This window comes from Panthera onca, chromosome B3, assembly GCF_046562875.1.
Source record: "Panthera onca isolate mPanOnc1 chromosome B3, mPanOnc1 haplotype 2, whole genome shotgun sequence".
Classification (NCBI taxonomy): Eukaryota; Metazoa; Chordata; class Mammalia; order Carnivora; family Felidae; genus Panthera; species Panthera onca.
Genome location: NC_138344.1, coordinates 132379446 through 132397401, shown reverse-complemented (window position 1 = coordinate 132397401; position 17956 = coordinate 132379446).

Below are 17956 nucleotides of genomic sequence, written 5' to 3'. Positions count from 1 at the left end.
TGATTTCAAAGCTGATATTCTTGATCACTACACTTCCATATTGCCAAAATATCTCCCAAAAAAGAGATTATGACGATTTAGATCTCTACCAGCAATACATGAGTGTGTTTATTTCCCTTTGCTACTGAGGATTCTTGGATTACGAGGGAAGCTGAACAAGTTTTTTCATGTTTGTTGGCCATTTGTGGATTGTCTGTTCACGTCCTTTGCACAGAATGCTTGTCTGAAATCTTTCCTTTTGAGAGTCAGATGATCTGAATTCTAATCACAGCTCTACCCCTAATTAGCTCTGCGATGTCAGGAAAAAAATCACTGCAGAGTTCTGAGTCTCCATGCCATCTTATGGAAAATTAGGTGGTGAAATTAAATCATCTCACTGTCTGTCTCTAAAATTTTGTGATTCCATCTGTCAGTCTACCCATCCATCACCTGTCCTTGTCCCTGGGCATTGTGGGAGGAAGTAGGTGGTCACCTATGTCTTCATTCACTTCTGTATTTGAGGAACCCTCTACTCCAAAACATCTCTCCCAGCCCCTGGGATTTGCATGCCTGAAATCCCACCCTTCATTCCCTGGGGCTCTCATTCTTCATTCTGCTGAGTCTTTCCTTCCAGCTTCAAGGTTTCTTATTCCTTGGCATCCCTTTCTTATGGCCTGCTCCTGCTCAGATTCCTTTCCAGCTTTCTCCCCACTTTTCCCTAAAATGTTGGGATTCCCCAGGTTTTCCCTTGGCTCACTGCTCTTTGAATTAGCTCATTCTCAGCCATGACGATCCAGATGGGGTTCCTAGAACATGCCATGACTGTCTTGTGACCAAACCTTTGAACATGTTCCCTCTCCCTGGAGTGCTCTTTCTTCCTTTCTTTACCAAACTGAGTCCAAGTGTGTCCTCTGGAAAGCAGCCTGGCTAAAACTCGATTACATGGGTTTGGAGTCAGTCACGTCCATGTTCTGCCATGCGCATGACCTTGGGTAATTTATCCTTCTTGACCTCCATTTCCTCATCTGTGTAATGGGAGTATTGATAGTGTCTACCGCTTAAGACTGTGGTCAGAAGGATGTGAGATAACGCATGCAAAGCTTGGCCCATGATGCTGGATTTTTCGAGCTCTCATGGCACTTAATGTGTATGTCTATCATAGCATTTAACATACTGCATTCTGAATATTCATTGTTTTATCTCCATTCGTTAGCACTGTGTCTAGTGCACTGGAGGCACTTAGCAGCTGTTTGTTGGGGGAATAAATGAATCACATTGCAAATACCTTTAGGAAACTTTTTTTTTGTGGTGGCTGTTTCCTTTTTTTATTGTTGCGCTGGTTGATTTGTTTGTTTTACTAACACCCTATCAAAACATTGCTTTCCAACCTGACACATAAAGAAACAAAATTAATGCCCTGAAATGATTAGATGGTTGGGAACAAGGAGGCCCAGGCTAGAGAGACAGAATGGCTCCACATAGGGAGGTAAGAATATGTTGAAGACAAACTTTCCATCTTTGTGCTCTCATTGAGGCTGCTCTACGAAGATGCCCGAATTCCTCTGCTTTTCTCCCCGACTCCGGCAGAAACTTTGGCCACGTTAGTTCTTCACCAGGGGCGGGCTCCAGTGCATCCATACTTCGAGATATCTTGTGTTACCTGTTTATCCCTGAACGTCTCAACACAGCCTCACAGAGCAAATGAGCAATAAAATATCTCAAACCAGATAGCATCACTAAAATTAAAAAAAAAAAAAAGCAAACATGTTTGGAAAATGTACTGGCTGGTAAGGTGGCTGGAGGCTAGAGACAGCAGAGATAGCAAGGAGAAGTGCATATGAAAAGGGAGAGGTCTCTAGGCTTATTGAAAATTGAGATGTCTTTGGGGGAAGAAAAATCAATACGGGCTATGAATCTTTTAGTACAGGCTGATGGTGAAAAGCATCACAACAGTTTTGTGTGTGTGTGTGTGTGTGTGTTTAAGGATTTAAAAATAATTATCTATGCACAGTAGCTGGTGTTTCTGTAAAGGGAAGAAAACCTCACAAGTACTGTATTTCCGAAAGATTTTAAAATAGCAAGAATGCCTCCCCTGTGCAAATTGATGCCTGGTCCCTCCCAAAAGTGCTACATAGGTGCATCATCAGTTCTGAGAGCCTCAGACACAGGTCGTCATTAATCAGGCCTGCGACTAACACTAAATGCCTGCACAGTTTTACAAAAACAACATCTACATTCCCTCGCACTCCTCCACACTTCCCCAAACCCAACCAATCTTTCTAATGCCTTTAAGAGAGTTGCATATATTTTGTTGAATTACGCCCTCGCAATGTAATGCCCTTTACTTATCTCTTGCCTTCCCATCTCCCTCGCGGTTTTCCTTAGGTCTTCACTGTCCATGACCTTTCAAGACTGCACATTATCAACACCTTGAGTGATAACTCACGGCATTCGTACAACACGAACAGCAGACGGCGCATGCTGGTAGAGGCAGGGACTCTACTGAGCACACAGCACTACATTTCTGGCTCGAGAAATCAAACCTCGTGGCCAGTCTAGGAATTACTCATGCTATGGAAAGATACAGCCCAACCTTCTGTAGGCTGACATTCTTTATGGATGCACAGAGAGTTACATATTCTTTTGACATTTGATAAAGGCATCTTCAAAAAGCATTTTCCTTTTGCTAGTTTCTAGTGCTTTCCCCCTCCATCTTTATCCACTTTGGGTGATTCCTTTTTAAGACGTTAAAGGCAATAGATGTCAGGATAAGAGTTTGAAAGGGACTAGAGGAATCGCGCCCTTTGACTCTGCTTAGAATTCCCTCTGCTGATTCATGTCACTAGCATCTACTCATCCTGAAGACCCAGCCCAAGCACCAGTTCCTGGGAGAATCGCTCCCCAACTCTGCAGTCTCTGTTCGCCGGGGCTCCTCTGAGCTTCCGCAGCCCTCTCCAGCCTCCATCACCTCATCTTCCCCTGTGGGCCGCCGAGCTCTGGATGGCGAGTCCTGGACTTTTCCTATCTCTACCCCCAGTGCAGTACCTGCCACACAGTATTTGTTAATGAATGGATGCATGGATGGATATTCGGAGAAGGAAAGGTAAAAAGGTGGCAGGTGCTAAGCAGGCTTCAGAAAGTGAGAGCCAGCGCTCCTTCAGGCACCTTATACACAGAGTCCTGGAGTGAAATCTTTTTTCCAGCCTCCACCGAGAGATCTGTTATACAGATTTTTGCCCAAAGTATATGTCAGCTCTGAGTGAACCACAGTCCCAGTTAAAACTGTGAAATGAGGAAGAGCTGAGAACTACACTCAAGCATACAGCTATAACAAATACAGTGATAGCTGCGTTTTTCAGAAATGTACCCTAAAAAAAAAAGTCCTTGGAAAAATCTATTTCTGTTATTTTTAAGTGTAAATATTCAAATGTGTGCACCATCCCATACTGAGCAAATATATTCGAGTGATCTGTGGCAGGGGGAAAAGCTTGCATGGCAAGAGCAAAGGCGGACTTACTTAGTGGTGGTTTTAGCACCAAATATTTTTCTTCCTCCCCGAAAGGTTTCCTCTACTTTCCCTCCTCCTAGAACGTATAATTCCCTCCAAAAGAAAGCCAGATTTTTGAAGGGTTGTCATTCGATTTCTAGGAACTCTTTGACTCCACTGAAGTTCAATGAGATTAACTTCTATTAGCTACTAAGCAATGAGACACCAAGATACTCACTATAATACACATTACCTTTGTACTGGTTCGAGGGGAACAGGTAGATGTTGCACAGTAAAGTGCATGAAAGGCCTAATCCATCCTTCATACTGCTGTTGGAATTTCCCGCCTCAAATGCAGATCTGATTATATCACGCCCTACCCCCTCAAATATTTCTCGTGACTCTGTCTCCTACAGAATAAATACCAAATTCCTCAATGTAAAGGATGTTTATCTAGCTTATCCAAACAAGAATGCCCACTGGCCCCCCCCCACTTCACCCCAACTCCCCCCTCCCCCACTTAGGAAAAAGAATTCTTTTAAGCATTTTTACCAGGGCAAGAGCATAGCTGACCGTCCTGGTTGACCAGAAAGCCCTTCTTTAAAAATCTGAAAGAGTTCATAAAATCAGAATGACAACCACCAGAGATTATTGCCAACTTTCTAAAGAAACACTACGGCTGATCTCTACACACGATCACTGAGCAGCATGTTAATAAGCTTCCGCTGAAACAAAGCATACACGGACATGATCCTCTGTGTTCTTCAGCAAAATCGTGGTGTTGACAGTTCCTTCCTCCTCGGCCAGCATCCTCTGTTTACGTGGTCATTGCTCTTTGTTCTCTTCACTGTCTGCAGTGCGCTTCTGGATACCGAAGTATGGCCACGTGAGATCTATCACCCTACTTTGTATTGTCAAACTATCTCATCTGTAGTTTCTCAGACCTCAAAGCTCAGTCTTTCTGCCTCATCCATGGAGGGTCCCTCAACTACCGTTAATACATCCCTATTGTACACTCCTATTTTTTATTGTTCTTGATTCTGAACAAATCCCACGAGACACTGGAACAGCAGGTCCTGCCTTACAGGATCTTGGGGTATCGGGTTTGGCCAGAGTCAGGTGTTTGGCTCTTCCATGTCTATTGCACGTGGGGAACATTGCCGGGCCTTCAAAACCTTTCAATACTTGATTCTTCCTGCTACTCCCTCCCACCTGCCATTACCTCCGTCTTCAACTGCCCTTGGGCACGTCAGCATGATCGTTGTGGCTGTTCACATTTGTATCTGTAATGATAGCCACCTATTGAGGCCTTATTACGTGTCATGTAGTTTTAGGAAGGCAACCGGGGGAAGATTTAGACTGGGGTTTAAATTTGGGCTCTATCACCCAATACCCTGGTGACCCTGGGTGAGTCTTTCTGAGCTGTCCCTTTCACCTTTTAGAGCTTCCATTTCCTTATCTGGAAAAAGGAATAACATAGTATTGGGAGATATATATAGATATAGATGATATAGATATAGATATACACACACAATTTTATCAAAAATATACAAAAATATATAACTATATATATATATATATAATATATACATATATATACATGTATATACATATATATAATTCCTCATCCCTTCCCTTCATGTTTACTGTCTTTGCTTTTACTGTTTCTTCCTTATTCTGGAATGCTATTTGCCCCCATCCCACACCTGCCAAAACCCTACTCATATTTCAAAGTGCAGTTAAAATGCCACCTTTTCTAAGAAGCTTTCTGGAATCTTGCAAATTGACTTCCCAGGGTTCCCACCTCTCCCTATTTATATATTTTGTAACCTGGGTGTTCCAGGGTACATAGACCTGGTATAATAACAGGACCACAATAGTCCTTCCTAGCTTTTCTCCAGTCATGTCTCTAGAACTGTAGGAACTTCTCCACCCAATGACTCCACCCTTTGCCCAATGACTTCTTGCCTCAAGGAAGCGTTTTACGCCCCTCAGATGACCTTGACCCTAACCTCTTTGTATTTTCCCAATTTTATACTTTTCCTTCCTAGCACTTACTCAGTGAGATAATCATTCATACAAGTATGAATTAACATCTGTTTGCCCCAAGCAGACCAGAGCCGTTTGGGGCAGAGACCAGCATCTGACTGGTTGGTCTAATCCAGTGCCCGGCCCATGGGTGACGCCCAGTGAAGGTGGGGTCATAAATGAACACAGACCCCATGGGTGCCTCAGGCTTGTCATCTGCAGTTAGCCCTGCCCTGCGGGGTCTTCCATGTCCCTCCCCCGCTTGGTGCCACCAGTTGCCGTGAGGGCAGAGCCAACACCTGCCGAAGAGAAGGCTTTCAAAGAAACTTCTGTCTCCTGAGGCCGTCAGGATGCCACTGATGATCACAGTGGTAGATGCACATTGTCCTCTCGTATGTTGTCTTTGATCCAGCTCTGGTGGACTGTCCAGCTGCTTAAAACCCATGTCCCTGTGGGTTTCAACCATAATCCCAGTGGGAAGTGAAACTGACTGGCCAGGAAACGGAGTGACCTATGGACATGCAATTGATGGAAAGATTTCATCCACTCGGGCCTCACCGCTTAAGATGAGGGTGTGACTAAACACCATGTTGTATTTAGCCCATTTCTTCTTCTCTGATCTGGAAGCACTGAATTTGCAGCCATCTTATACATCTCCCTGCTGTTTCCTTTTAGGGTGACTTCTTCCCCAAATGCCTCTCAACTGACTGGGCACACAGCCTTCTGCAGGTAGACCCTATGGCACTTCCAGGCACTCTAGGACATTGTCCGGTCTCCTGCCACACCATTACAGAACTTGATATATTTGGTGTTTTATTCCAATGTTCATATCTATCTCCCTTAGATTTTTATCTTTTAAATGTTCACTTAATTATTTTGAGAGGGAGAGAATGCATACGTGCGTGAGTGGGGGAGAGGCAGAGAAAGAGGGAGAATCCCAAGCAGGCTCCGCGTTGTCAGTGCAGAGCCCGATGTGGGGCTCGATCCCGCGAACCGTGCGATCGTGACCTGAGCCGAGGCCAGGGGTCGGACACTTAACCAACTGAGCCACCCGGGCGCCCCCACCTCCCCTAGATTTTAAATCTCTTCAAGGAAATTACTGTACTGGGGCACCTCACTGCTCAGTCGGTAGAACATGTGACTCTTGATCTCGGGGATAGTGACTTTGAGTTCCACATTGGGATAGAGATTATTTAAAAATAAAATCTTTAACAAAAAAAAAAAAAAAAAAAGAAAAAGTTACTGTATCTTATTTATCTTTGCATCTCTCTCTCCCTCCCTCCCCACAATCTCCTTCCCAACACCTAGTCCAGGCTTTGTACATACTAGTTGCTTTGTAAATATTTGTTGTGTGGATCAGTGAATCAACAGATGAGTAGTTATCCAGGGAGAGCAGCCTGGGCAGGGGTCCGTGGAGTCTGCAGGAAACCTCAGGAGGCACATGGGGGAAGGGGAGGGCCGAAAGCAAAGGAGATGCCTCTTCTATCTGACAGCTGTGTCTGGGTCTGAATGTCTTCCTCCTTCCTCTTGTTCCCGGTGATGAAAAGGAAGGAAAGAGGCTCCGGCTCTCTGCCTTACAGGGTTTCTGCAAAAATCGATACTTTCTGTTTACAAATTATTTCCTTTCCATTTATGCATAGGTCTTTCAAAGGGAAAAAGAAGTAAAGAGGAGAGGGTTGATGGGAGACTTACAGGGAGAGGTCAACATGGGCCACCCAGATTGGTTGGCCACACAGTTGGACTAGCTAAGTTCACTCCATTTTCCCCAATACCAGGTAACAAGGTTTCTACTCCCTCATGTAACCACACATTTTTCTCCAGGCTGAATATTTTAGAAAAGACATTTGTCTAGGATGGTAGCTATTTTTTGAGTTTTATGTTTGCATGCATAGTCGTTCTGTTCTACTAGACACAGTTTACCGCCATTATGCAATAAGTCTTTCACTTCTTCAGAAACATATCGTCTATTTTTACAGTTCCCACTCTCTGTGGTGAATGTTAAAGTCCCAGAAGGAGCATGCAGAGAAAGTAAGGATTTATGTACCAGCCACGCTACTGCTCAGGGGTTCAGAGTGTTTCCTTCATGGTTTTGCAGGTGACACGGAGCTTATTTAACTTATGCTTGACCCGAACTTCCTAATGAGAACATGATCTTTGTCTCATTAAAGTGGGCATTCTTTATAGCTGGAGGCTTGAAGGTTTGGATTTCTATACAGCAGAAAAAATAAATTTCTCCTCTCTATCCCTCCATTTTTTAAAGTGTTGAAGTCAAACCCTGTTTTCCACTGGCTACAGCATTTGCCCCCAGTGAGATGCCCTGATGGCAGATTAAGATGCTAAGGCCTATTTCTGAAAAATGAATTGACAACAACAACAACAACAACAACAACAACAAAAACATCCTCGACATCAAGTGTATTTGAATCTCTGTGTTGTGATTCTTAAACCTTCTGGAGAAATGGCAGACCTGAAATTAAAATAATGAAATCTGAGTCCTGTCTGGCCTCAACCGGACTCCTGATTTACCGGGGATGCCTACACCCTATGCGTTATGGTTCCGCATCTGAAAAAGAGGTGCCGTATTTCAAGGTAGGTAACGATCTGACATAAATTCTCAAGCACAATAATGTTCTTTCTCTGTTGGGGCAAAAACAGGACATATGTATGGGAAGCACGACTGACAATGTGATCCTAATTTCTCACAGAATTCCACAGAACCTTCTCAAACAGTGTCATAATCCTATCTACTGAAGGAAGAAGGTTTAGGGGAAATACAAAATATCCTTGACATTCAGATTCACTGCTCATGGTTTCAAATATTCGAGTGACACCCCCCCATGTCTCTCCACCTATGCAGCATGCTGGCGATCCCCCGACATTTCTAACGTTCTAACACTCAGTTTCTTTTTTTTTTTTTTTTTTTTTTTTTTTATTTTTGAGACAGAGAGAGACAGAGCATGAACAGGGGAGGAGCAGAGAGAGAGGGAGACACAGAATCTGAAATAGGCTCCAGGCTCTGAGCTGTCAGCACAGAGCCTGACGCGGGGCTCGAACTCACGGACTGTGAGATCATGACCTGAGCCGAAGTCGGACGCTTAACCGACAAGCCACCCAGGCGCCCCCTAACACTCAGTTTCAAAGAGGAGGTTGCATTACAAAATTTGCCTCGTGAGGTATGCAAAATGCAGCTGTTTGTAATTATCCACCCCCCCACCCCCCCCCCCACCCCGCCCCGGCCATTGATTCCCCATACTCTTCTCCCTCTCCAGGATAGAGCTTCATGATCTAGCCCAGAGGTGCCCAATAAAAATATGTGTGCCATACTGGACTAAAAGACACAGCATAGGGAATGTAGTCAATGGCACTATGAGTGTCATATGGTGACAGATGGTAGCCCCATTTGTGGTGAGCATGGCATAATGTATAAATGTGTCGAGTCACTATGTTGTATGTTTGAAACTAATGTTAACACTGTGTGTCAACTACACGCAAATAAAAAATTTTTAAGAATGTGTGCCACATGGCTAATTTAAAATTTCACGGTCGTGGGGTGCCTGGGTGACTCAGCTGGTGAAGCGTCTGACTGGATGTCAGCTCCGGTCATGATCCCAGGGTCGTGGGATCAAGCCCTGCATCGGGCTCCTCACTGAGCATGGCGCCGCTTAAGACTCTCTCTCTCTCCCTCTGCCCCTCCCTTGCTCATGCACATGTGCTCTCTTTCTCTCTCTCTCAAAAAAAAAAAAAAAAAAAAAAAAAATATATATATATATATATATATATATATATATATATTTAAAATTTTGTAGTGGCCAGATTAAAAACAGTAAAAAGAGGTGAAATTAATTTTAATAACATGTATAATATTTAATAATATATCCCAAAATATCATTTCAACATGTAATCAGTATAAAAATTTTATTTATTATTTTTTTAAAGTTTTTATTTATTTTTTTTAAATTTTTTTTTTAACGTTTTTATTTATTTTTGAGACAGAGAGAGACAGAGCATGAACGGGGGAGGAGCAGAGAGAGAGGGAGACACAGAATCGGAAGCAGGCTCCAGGCTCCGAGCCATCAGCCCAGAGCCCGACGCGGGGCTCGAACTCACCGGACCCGCGAGATCGTGACCTGAGCCGAAGTCGGACGCTTAACCGACTGAGCCACCCAGGCGCCCCTAAAGTTTTTAATTTATTATTTAATTTTGAGAAAGAGAGAGCAGGAGCAGGGGAGGGGCAGAGAGTGAGGGAGAATTTCAAGGGCACTGTCGGTGCAGAGCCCAACATGGGGCTCGAACTCGCAAAACTGTGAGATTATGACCTGAGCCGAAATCAAAAGTCAGACACTTAACCGACTGAGCCACCCAGGGACCCCTCGGTATGAACAGTTTAATGTGATATTTTACATTCCTTTTTTATATCGTGTCTTGGAAATCCAGCGTGTATTTTTACCCTTACAGCCCATCTTAATTCAGGCCAGCCACATTTCAAATGCAAACTAGCTGCATGCGGCTAGCGGCTACCTTATTGGACAGCTTAGATGTGGAACATCCCCGCAGAAAGTTCTGTCGGACAACACATATCTGGTCCATTCAGGAGGATCTTCATCTAGAAATTGGTCTTTCTGCAGAAGGCATCACCTGTCATCTCTACTTTCCAAAGAGCCCTAGGCGGTGTCTTTCCATTTTTACAAGAAAGCCCATTGCTGACTATTTGGACCTGTTCTTCCTCAGGGCTCAAACTACACTACCAGTCTCCCAAAGTGAAGAAAACACAGTCGGATGCTCTCCCCTGAAGCACACGTGCTGCCTTTCTGTCACGTTCTCCTGAAACTTCTCAGCTGGGATGAAAGTTAATTTGTAGATCATTCCTTAACGCTCCCAAGCCTCATGTTAAAAGGGCCTGCCTTCCACCCACCGTCAAAACCGCTCGCACAAGCGGTGGGCTTGTAAATGTTTGACAACTGGCTCTCTGGAGGAAGAAGCTCCGATGGAGGCGTTTGGCGGCTTGTGTGGTGTGAATGCTCCCGCTCTGGTTGGTGGTCTCGAGCTATTAGTGTGACTGGTAAGAGGCGGGACGAGATGAGGTGGGAACAGAAGGTGGCCATCACCTGGGAGGAGATGTGTCCACGCGTCACGGGAGCACAGTGACATGTATGCGGAATTTTTTCAGGAACTGTAGAATATATAGCATAGAATACCGTTCCCATGCAAGGCAAAAATGTCCAAAGGCTACAGTGGGTTGGGTAAAAGTGAAATTTTAAGCATAGTTGAACTTGGGAAGAAGGCACACCGTTAACAAAATAGATAGGAGATTATAAATGTATCTTTATATTCCACCTCTGTACTCATAGTGAACAATACAGATCTAATCAATAGCACTCTGTTGAAATGTAGCTGAAAGTGGCAAGCGAGATAGAGAAAGACAAGGACTGTGTGACATCATTCACATGCAGAATCAGGGCGCCTGGGTGGCTCAGTGGGTTAAGCGACCCACTTTGGCTCAGGTCGTGATCTCCTGGTTTGTGGGTTCGATTCGTCCCACGTTGGGCTCTGTGCTGGCGGCTCAGAGCCTGGAGCCTGCTTTGGATTCTGTGTCTCCCTCTCTCTCTGCCCCTCCCCCACTCACACTCTGTCTCTCTCTCTCCATGTCTCAGAAATACACATTAAAAAAATTTTTTAAATTCACATGCAGAATCAAAAGAGTCAAGCCTGTAAAAAGCAGAGCAAAACGATGGTTACCAGGGGGTGGGTGGGGGTCAGAGTGATGGCGTTTAAGGGTACAAACTTGGAATCGGTAGTAAATAAGTCATAGAGATCTCACGCATAGTATGATAAATAGAGACGATAATATTGTACTATAAGTTACGTGATAAATATCACTACATGGGCAATCATGTGACAATATATAAATATATCAACACAACATCCTGTAGACCTTAAACTTCCACATTGTTACATGTCAAATTTATTCAATTAAAAAAAAAATGTGCTGAAGTGAGATCAGCTCTCATTAGCACCTGTTTATTCTGGTCAGGGGACAACGATCCCACCCATTGTTCCATAGAAAGAAACAACATCAACTACATAAATAGCTTGAGAATAGCTTGAGAACTTATCAGCATTTCTCATTGACCCATTCTTCCAGAAAAAAAAAAAAAAAAGCAAATGTATGTGCTTTGTGAGGCTGAGATCAATGCTGTAAAGGCGACATAGTCCATCTTCAATGAGGTACGAAGAGCGTGGGACTCTAACTTAGAGTCTGAACTACAACCATAGGATCTGGGGCAAACCCTTTGAAACTATGCGGGACCTTATTTTCCTCACGTATAAAATTAAGGGTTGGACTAGGTCAGTGTTTCCCAGGTTTTAGTCTTTCTCTCATAAACGATCATCACTGTTGTTGTCATTTCCATATCCCACCTGCACTGTTACTTTCTCTATATTTTTCTTAAAACAACTCACCTCTTTACTTAACTACTGAGCCTTTGCCTAAGTAGTAACATCTGTAAAATCATATAACCCTGCTTAGGTAGGGTAGTTCTGTTTTTTTCTGACACACACGGATACAAAAACGTAAGTGTAAATTTAACCACGGCACGTGCACCTCCTAAGATCATCTCGTATGCCACGAGTGGTTAGCGTCCCGTGGATAAGGTGGTCTCTGTGGGTCCCACGGCGTTGTTGGTTTCAAATCCATCATAATTTCAGCCACTTCAGTGCTTACTGGGGAAATTTTAGGATTGATTCATCTTGTGGTGACGCTTGTCAATCAAGATGAGTGAAACTAATGGATCACCCAGCTCTGCTTTGTCCAGGCCTCTTATTATAGATAAAACGTGGTTTGAGACTTCTATTCTGAAATGTATTTGCTCCTATACCCATGTAACTTTCTCGTTCCATCAAGCAGCAGAAAGATCTGATCAAAAATTTAAATGAACGCATTTTGCATATAATATTTTGTCTCTCACTATTAAGCTCAGTAAATAGGTTGAAATCTGCATATAAATCACTTATATTTCCCTGCTTGTCTCTATGGGGGTTGCAGGGATGGTGCTTTAAATATCATGTGAAATCTTTAAGAGATTGCTGGGCACAGGAGAGGCTATAGAATTATTTTTATTAAAAAAAATTACGAATTAGAAAGCAGGACTTTCTTTAGAGTTGATGTGGCTTAAATAATTTCAACCAGATGAACCGTTGTCAACAATTTGCATTTAAAATATAATTAATTATGTTAGTCTGCCTGTTATTATACTAGGAAATTAAGATACCATACATGTTTATAATAGGAAATTTCTCAATTGTCTTTTTTAATCCTCTATGAAGCTGCACATTTATTTCCACAGGAGGAAAGAAAAATAAATTATGCTGCTGAAGTCATACCAGTCTTTTCTAGGATTATGAATCGGTAGATGGTTTGTGGGATTAGTGATTCTCTTCTCAAATGAAAACCAGATGGGCAAAAGAAAACCATAAACAGTTAAGGGGGAAAATTGGCAGAAAAAGTCACATTTGATAATTACATTTGTTGTTATACCTTCTCTAAGGCAACAAGATTGTCAGGAACTCAGTTTACAAGATAATGTAACTCCTGAGCTCTCATTTGACCCAATGAAAGTTCAGACTCTATTTTGTTTGGGAATAATTAGGTAGCAATATGATAATCGAGTAGCTCTTTTTTGTTAGAAACAGAAAAATCTTGCCCACAAAAAACTTTCAGGAGATATTCATCCTGTTGTTCATTTAAGTGTATAAGTTTATGTTTATAGTTATATATAAAAAATAAGCTGAACAAACTTAGCGTATGCCCTCTATGATGTATTTGCAGTTTCTATATAATTACTAAACCATACGTTTCAGTAATAATATTCAGCATTTTACCACAAATGCAAGGATCTAATTTATCTCTACTTTTTTTATTTAAAAAATTTTTAATGTTTATTTAAAAAATTTTTTTAAATGTTTATTTTTGAGAGACAGAGCATGAGTGGGGGAGGGGCAGGGAGAGAGGAAGACACAGAACCCGAAACAGGCTCCAGGCTCCATGCTGTCAGCACAGAGCCCGACATGGGGCTCGAACTCTCGGACCGCGAGATCATGACCTGAGCTGAAGTCGGACGCTCAACCGACCTAGCCACCCAGGTGCCCCTAATTTATGTCTACTTCTGAACTAGAGAGTAGAAAGTTATGGTTAATCACTCGGTGTTTGAGAGAATGTTTGTCCAGAATCCCAGATTCTTTGGCTTGTCCCTTCATCCACATTCTGTGATGGCTTCCATGAGCCCGGATCTGTGCTGAGCCCTTTGCGAGCATTGTCCTCCCCACTTTCCAAAGGGGGAGACCAAGGCTCTGAGGGGCAAAGGTAATTGTCCAGGTTTGCCCAGCAAACCTGGGTTTGAACGTAGAAATGGTAGCAGGGCTGTGCTCTTGACTTGCACTTGCTTGCCAAACTCTGGGCCAGGTGCTGGGAACACAGTAAGATGTGGGTGCTGGCGTTAAGGAGGTTATGCAGCCCTTCACTTAGAACCTGGGAAATGTAAAGAAAAAAAAAAAAGAAAAAGAAAAAAAAAAGAAACTGGGAAATGTAGAATTGGACGACATCATGGAAATCTCCTGGCCAAACTCCCTTTTATCATGGCTAAGAAAACAATGGCTTAGAAGGGTGAGTTAGCCTCCGTAAATATGGTAGGTAAGGGGCGCCTGGGTGGCTCAGTCGGTTAAGCGGCCGACTTCGGCTCAGGTCATGATCTCGCAGTCCATGAGTTCGAGCCCCGCGTCGGGCTCTGTGCTGACAGCTCAGAGCCTGGAGCCTGCTTCAGATTCTGTGTCTCCCTCTCTCTGACCCTCCCCTGTTCATGCTCTGTCTCTCCCTGTCTCAAAAATAAATAAAACGTTAAAAAAAAAAATTAAAAAAAAAATATGGTAGGTAAGTGCATAGGTTTAAATGTAAAGGTAAAAATTATGAATCAGTTGCTTAAATGCTGACAGTGTCATTTACTAAACACTGCAGGATCTCTGTGGCTTGAGTATGTACAAGCTAAGTACTTCAGTCTATTCTTTGCTCAGACATATGGTAAGAATACGGGCGTCAGTGAGTATTATAACTATGGCTAAAATAGAGATTAAGAAAATGAAATAACAATTCTGGTTGACTTAGTTAAACAAATATAAATTGACTGCCTATGTGCTGGCTGCAGGCGTAAAGCTGGGTAAATAATGGGGATCAAGATGTACAGAGTCCTTGTCCTCATGCCTATTACCATGCAGTGGGAGAAACAGATAATTAATGTAATTACTGCACAGTGTGGCAAGGGGAGATTTGGGGTGTTGTTGGCACACAGTGGGGACATCTAGCCCAGTGAAGGGACATCGGGGTTGGAGGGAGTATTGGGGAGAGGGCAGGAAAGAGAGAGGTGATCCGGAGTGAAGGATGTTCATCTGCCAAGACCTCTTGAGAGATATCTGGAACTGTTGAACGTCTTTGTGCCAGATTTCTTCCATTTGCTCCCGGAATTTCCACCTTTTGCCCCTGGCCCTCTAACAGAAGACTCATTTGCAAAGACCACATTGGTGAGCAGGAATGTGCACTATGGCCGCCAATGGGGAGGCCCAGCCAATGGGGAGGCCCAGCCAACGGGGAGGCCCAGCAGGATATGTGGATGAAGGAAGGTGAGTGCATTCAGGTCCTGGGGGGGGGGGGGGGGGTTCTGGCTCACTGGTGGTATTCTGGGACACCTCTCCTCCTAACTCTGTTCCAACATCCTGAAACTGCTCCCTCGTTCAAGTGAGAACAGCCCTCCAGGCACTGCACTATCCCTGGGTCTCCCTATACCCCACTCATCCCTTTGTCCACAGTCCTTTTATGAAGCCTTCCTTCAATTTTCCCAATTTCATGTTGCAGGGAGTCCTGAAAGCAAAGGAGCAAGCATGAGGAGCGGTGTTGATTGGTGAGGTAGGTGGGGATAGATTCACGAGGTGGTTTGTAATCCAGATTAACAAAGTTTGGAATGGAACCCCAGGGTAGCCAGGGCCAGGAGAACCTTGTAGGCACAAGATAAGATTTTGGATTTTATTCTTAGGAGGCTGGCAGGGCATTGGAGGGTCTCCAGGAGAAAAGTGACATGATCAAATCTATGTTTTCCAAAGATCTTTCCGGCTGCTGGCTGAGGAATAGGCTGGTGTGGCAAAAGGTGGTGACCACGAGACCATGAGACCATGTGGGTGGGTATTGTCCTCACCCCAGTGAGATACTGGTTGAAAGCTGGTGAGGTCGTGAGAAATGGTTAGATGCCAGATCTGTTTTGAAGCTTCCGCTGACAAGGCATACTTTTAGATGAGATGTGGTGGTGGGTTCTGGGAATATGGTGAACTAAAATAAACATGATTGTTGCCCTTCTGGAACTTTTCAGAATGGAGGTATCAGACATCAATCAAACAATCACTCACATAAATGGAATGTTCTAACTGCTCGAGTGCTCTGAAGAAAAACAAACCCAGGACTACCTGGTGTGCAGGGAATCTGACCAGGTCAAGGGATGGGATGTCACCAAGGAAAACTTCGCTTTGGATCCGAAAGATCCATACGCCCTGACGAGGTGGGGGTGGGCTGCGTGGAGAGGAAACAGCAGGTACAAATGTCCTGGGGATGGGAAAGGATCTCTTGGAGGATTCAACTGAAGCCCAGGGAGGGCAATTAGAGAAAACTTGTAGAGATAAGCCTGTGTGAGAGAAAGAGGGGCTCACCTTTTAGGTAGCATGCCTAAGAAAAAAACTGAGAAGTGGGAGCCAAAATGGGGGTTGAGATGACATACCATAACTATTGGAATTGTTTCACTGTTAGGTTAATGCGGGGACCAGCAGGACTTATGCTAAGATTTGGACTTACCAAGATTCCATAATCAAACAAGCCAAATCCTTAAACTTTCTCTCTTTATATAGATAGACATAGACATAGATATATCAGCACTATTCACAATATATATACATATTCTGTGTCTCCGTGTGATAGGAAAAGATAGGATTCAATAAGCAGAGAGGGAAAGACTAGGACCTGAGGTCCCTGAGTGGGAAAACACATTTCAGAACAATGCTGGGAGTGTTTGACTACAGCAAACCCTCTCGAGCTTAAGGTTCCTCTTAAGAATGTAACAGACCCCACCTACTCCCCCTCAGGTTTCCCCTCTGGACTTTGACAAAAGACCTAAGTATGGCCGTAGACCATACTTTTATTAGATGAGATGAGATTATTTCATACAATAGAAAGATTTATTAGATGAGATGAGATTACTTCATACAATAGAAACGAGCCAATCGGGAATGGACCACCCAGCACCTAGAGCTCTCCAGCCAATAAGGGTGGAACCTGAGAAGGAGGGAGGGGGAAGAGAAGGAGGGGCTGAGCAGAACCTTATAAAACAAAGACCCTTACCTATAGTCCAGGGCGTTCACTTTCAAATGTCCCCTCTCTAAGAGCTTTCCTACTCTTCTTCCTTTCTGATCTTATGCTCTAATAAACTGTTGACTGCTGTTCATTTTTTGTCCACGTCTTCAATCTTTGAAGCAGCGAGACAATGAACCCTGAGTACTGAGATAAGAAAAAATCCTGCAACATCCAGGGAACCTTGACCAATACAGTCAATGAGTGACCTTGTTTTGCAGGCAGTGGTTTGCGTGTGAGCTTTGATGCCCTGATCACTGTCAGATGAGCTAGTGGCATAGTGCAAAGAGCCCATGAATCACTTCTCCATTCGTGGATCCCAGATCAGGCAAGTCTAGCGGGTCTTTGAGGCCCCTTTGGGGCTCAATTTCATCTTTAAAATGGGAAAAGTAATAGCTTCCTCGCTCAACTCACATAGTTGTGCAACTCAAATAAGGTGGTGTATTTAACACCCTTGAAATGACAACGTATAGGCACAAAGTATTAGGTATTTTTGTTTGGCTTATAATTCTGTCACACACATTTTTGAAATAGTGTGTTGGAAGCAGTTTTGAAAGCCAGATAAACGTGTGACATTCATTCACCCATTCAGCACCTGCACAAGCTGTCCTTTCTATCTAGAATGACTCTTCTGTTACCTAATTCTTAATTTTGAGGCAGAAGAGGATGTTGGGGGTAGAGGGAGAAAGAGGGGCCCAGAATCATGCTATGGTCTCTGGCTTGAACACGTGTATGGATGGTGATGGCATTAAACAAAAGAACAGAGTAACGTAGCAAAATTAACTATTGAAAATGACCTCTTGGGGCGCCTGGGTGGTCCAGTCGGTTAAGCATCCAACTCTTGGTTTCAGCTCAGGTCATGACCTCATGCTTCGTAGGATCAAGCCCCTCACTGGGCTCTGTGCCGAGCATGGAGCCGTCTTGGGATTCTCTCTCCCCCGCCCCCCCTGCCCCTCTCCCCTCACCTCATGTTAATAAATAAACTTTAAAAAAAAAAAAGTGACCTCTCCATGTCAGTGATGCTATCT